Source organism: Ursus maritimus, unplaced genomic scaffold (assembly GCF_017311325.1).
Source record: "Ursus maritimus isolate PB19 unplaced genomic scaffold, ASM1731132v1 scaffold_24, whole genome shotgun sequence".
NCBI lineage: Eukaryota > Metazoa > Chordata > Mammalia > Carnivora > Ursidae > Ursus > Ursus maritimus.
In genome coordinates this window covers 45788208-45791957 of record NW_024424897.1, presented here as the reverse complement: position 1 = coordinate 45791957, position 3750 = coordinate 45788208, and the positions used below count along the sequence as shown (strand labels likewise).

Sequence of the window (3750 nt, the reverse complement as noted above, 5' to 3'; positions counted from 1 at the left end):
GGAGAGTAGTTCTCTATAGTTAAGAGTCTGTTTCTTGGTTTGCCTCTCCCGTCCATCATGGTTGTCAGTTTTGTTTCTTAATTTCACATATGAGTGAAATCATATGGTATTTGTCTTTCTCTGTCTGACTTACCATAATATTTATTTTTGTAAATTGTGTAAGAAAATGGTAGTTTCATTCTTCTTCATGTTGCTGTCCAGTTTTCCCAGCACCATTTGTGGAAGAGACTGCCTTTTTCCCATTGGATGTTCTTTCCTGCTTTGTTGAAGATTAATTGACCATATAGTCGTGGGTTCATTTCTGGGTTTTCTATTCTGTTTCTTTGAACTGTGTGTCTATTTTTGTGCCAGTACCATACTGTTTTGATCACTACAACTTGGTAATAGAACATGAAGTCTGGAATTGTGATGCCTCCAGCTTTGCTTTTCTTTTTCAAGGTCACTTTGGCTATTCGGGATCTCTTGTGGTTCCATACAAGTTTTAGGATTGTTTGTTCTAGTGCTGTGAAAAAATGCTGGTGGTATTTTTATAGGGATTGCATTAAATGTGTAGTATAGACATTTTAACAGTATTTGTTCTTCCAATCCATGAGCATGGAATGTCCTTCCTTTTGTGTGTGTGTGTGTGTGTGTGTGTGTGTGTGTGTGTGTCTTCTTCAATTTCTTTCATCAGTGTTTTATAGTTTTTGGAGTACAGGTCTTCTACCTCTCCAAGAAGTGAAAGGTTTATTCCAGGTTTAGGTTTATTCCTAGGTCTCTTATTATTTTTGGTGCAATCATAAATGGGATTGTTTCTTAGTTTCTCTTTCTGCAGCTTCATTACTGGTGTGTAGAAATGCACAACTCTTGTACACTGATTTTGTATCCTGTGACTTTACTGAATTTGTGTATCAGTTCTAGCAGTTTTTTGGTGGAGTCTTTTGGGTTTTCTATAGAGTATCATGCGATCAGCAAATAGTGAAGTAGTGTCATTTCACTAGTGAAATAGCTCTATATTTTCTCTTTCTTCCTGTTTCAGTTTTTGTAGCTTATGTGTTTCTAGGAATTTACTCATTTCTTTCAGTTTGTCCAATTTGTTGAACTTCATCAAAATAAAAAGCTTTTGCACAGCAAAGGAAACAATTGACAAAACTAATGGCAGCTTATGGAATGGGAGAAAATATTTGCAAATGACATATCTTATAAAGGGTTAGTATCCAAAATATATAAAAAACTTTTAAAACTCAATACCCAAAAAACAAATAATCCAATTTAAAAATGGCAAAAGACATGAACAGACATTTCTCCAAAGAAGACATCCAGATGACCAAGAGACACATGAAAAGATGGTTCTTCATTACTTACCATCGGGGAATACTAATCAAAACTACAATGAGAAATCACCTCATCCCTACTAGAATGGTTAAAATCAACAACACAAGAAACAACAAATGTTGGCAAAGATGTGGAGAAAAAAATGAACATTCGTGTGCTGTTGTTGAGAATACAAGCTGGTGCAGCCACTCTGGAAAACAGTATTGAGGTTCCACAAAAAGCTAAAAATAGAATTACCTCATGACCCAGCAGCTGGTCACTAGGTGCGCTACTAGGTATTTACCCAAAGTATCCAAAAATGCTGATTGGAAGGGGCATATGCACCCCAATGTTCATGACTGATGAATGGATAAAGAAGATGTGATATATGTGTATACACACACACACACACACAAACACACACACAAACACACATACACAGACACACACACACACACAATGGAATATTACTCAGCCATAAAAAAGAACAAAATCTTGCCATTTGCAATGACATGGATGGAACTAGGAAGTATTAGGCTAAATGAAAGAAGTCAGCCAGAGAAAGACAAATACCATATGATTTCACTCACACATGGAATTAAAAAACAAAACAAACAACAATGAGGGGGAAAAGAGAGAAAGGAAAACCAAGAAACAGATTCTTAACTATAGAGAACTATATAGATGGTGACCAGAGGGAGGGGCATGGGGGTGGGTTAAATAGGTGATGGGGATTAAGGATCGCACTTGTGGTGAGCACTGGGTGTTGTATGGAAGTGTTGAATCACTAAATTGTACACCTGAAACTAATATTACACTGTATGTTAACTAAATGGAATTTAAATAAAAAATTATTATAAAAATAAATAAATAAATAAATAAATAAATAGTTAAAAAATCATTTGTTTTCCTTTAACCTGAATTGCAGGTATATTACTAATTTATACTGAAGTATGCTTAGAGTTTTAATGGGCCTCACTGGAGATCTCTTTCTCTGACTTCCGGGCTCATGGCAGGAGGGAACCAGACCAGCATCTTTGAGTTCCTCCTCTGGGGACTCTCAGAGCGGCCAGAGCAGCAGCGCGTCCTCTTCCTGCTGTTCCTGTGGATGTATGTGGTCACTGTGGCTGGGAACCTGCTCGTTGTCCTGGCCATTGGCACTGATGCATGTCTCCACATGTACTTCTTCACCAGCCTGTCCTGTGCAGACATCCTTTTCACCTCCACACCATGACCAAGGCCCTAGTGAATATCTAGACCCAGAACACATTCATTTCCTACACAGGATGCCTGATTCAACTCTACTTCTTGACTTCAAAATACATGGACATCTTTCTCCTGGCCACAATGGTCTATGAATGCTACGTGGCCATCTGCCACCCTCTCCACTGCATACGGTCACCCCTGGCCACCCCCAGTACTGCACCTTCACAGGTAATGCCTGCTCATGACCTGCCTCATGGCCATGACCCACACCTTCTTCATATTCTGTTTTTCTTTTTGCTTTACAACATCATCCCTGGCAGTTTTTGTGTTCTGGGACCATGTTGAAAGCATTTTTCTCTGACAAGCAATTGAGGAGTCTCTTCCCTTGCTCTTGGTGGAGTAATTGTTTTAGCCCTTATATTTATTTTTTTCTTTATTGAGATATAATTTACATGCAGTAAACTGCATAGATTAGTAAGTTTAGCAAATTTTGACAAAATGTATTAACTTATTACATATTATCATATTATGATCATTCTAGTTAAGATACTGAATATTTTCATTATCCTATGCTCTTTTCTAGTCATCCCCCACCCTGAGGCAACCACTGACCTGATTCCTATCACCATAGATTAGATTTACCTGTACGTGAACTTCATATAAAAGGATCATACAGTATGGATGTAGTATGTACTCTTTGGGTTTTGGTTCTTTTTGCTCAATATGTTCTTGAAATTCATCTATATCGGTATGTGTGTCAGTATCTTGTTCCTATTTTATTGCTGAGTAGTATTCACTTATATGGATTTACAGTGATAAATGTTTTCTTACTCATTCTTCTGTTGATTAATATTTCGCTTATGTTTCAGTTTTAGGTGCATAAAGCTGCTATGCACAATCTTTTTTTTCCTGCTATGCGCATTCTTATACAAGGCTTCTAGTAGACATGTTTTCATTTTTCCTTGATGTATACCTAGGAGAAGAACTGCTGGCCCAAAAGGTAGATGTATGTTTTACTTTCTTAGACCCTGCCTGATAGTTTTCCAAAACGGTTGTATCAGTTTATGCTCTCACTGGCAATGCTTGAGAGTTCTAGGTGCTTCACATTCTCATCAATGCTTGGTACTGTTAGTCTTTTAATTTTAGCCATTCTACCAGCCGTCTTACATCTTGACATCTTTTTCTTTATCTGTATTGTCTTGGCTATCTCCAGAGTCTCTTTTTTTTCCTAAGAGAAACACCAGTGGCTCT

At 37.5% G+C, this 3750-nt stretch overlaps 1 pseudogene; it reads left to right on the top strand.

Moving 5' to 3' along the window:
• The first annotated feature begins 2261 nt into the window (after window positions 1-2261).
• On the top strand, window positions 2262-2844 carry LOC121104907 (annotated as a pseudogene).
• Window positions 2845-3750: the final 906 nt, after the last annotated feature.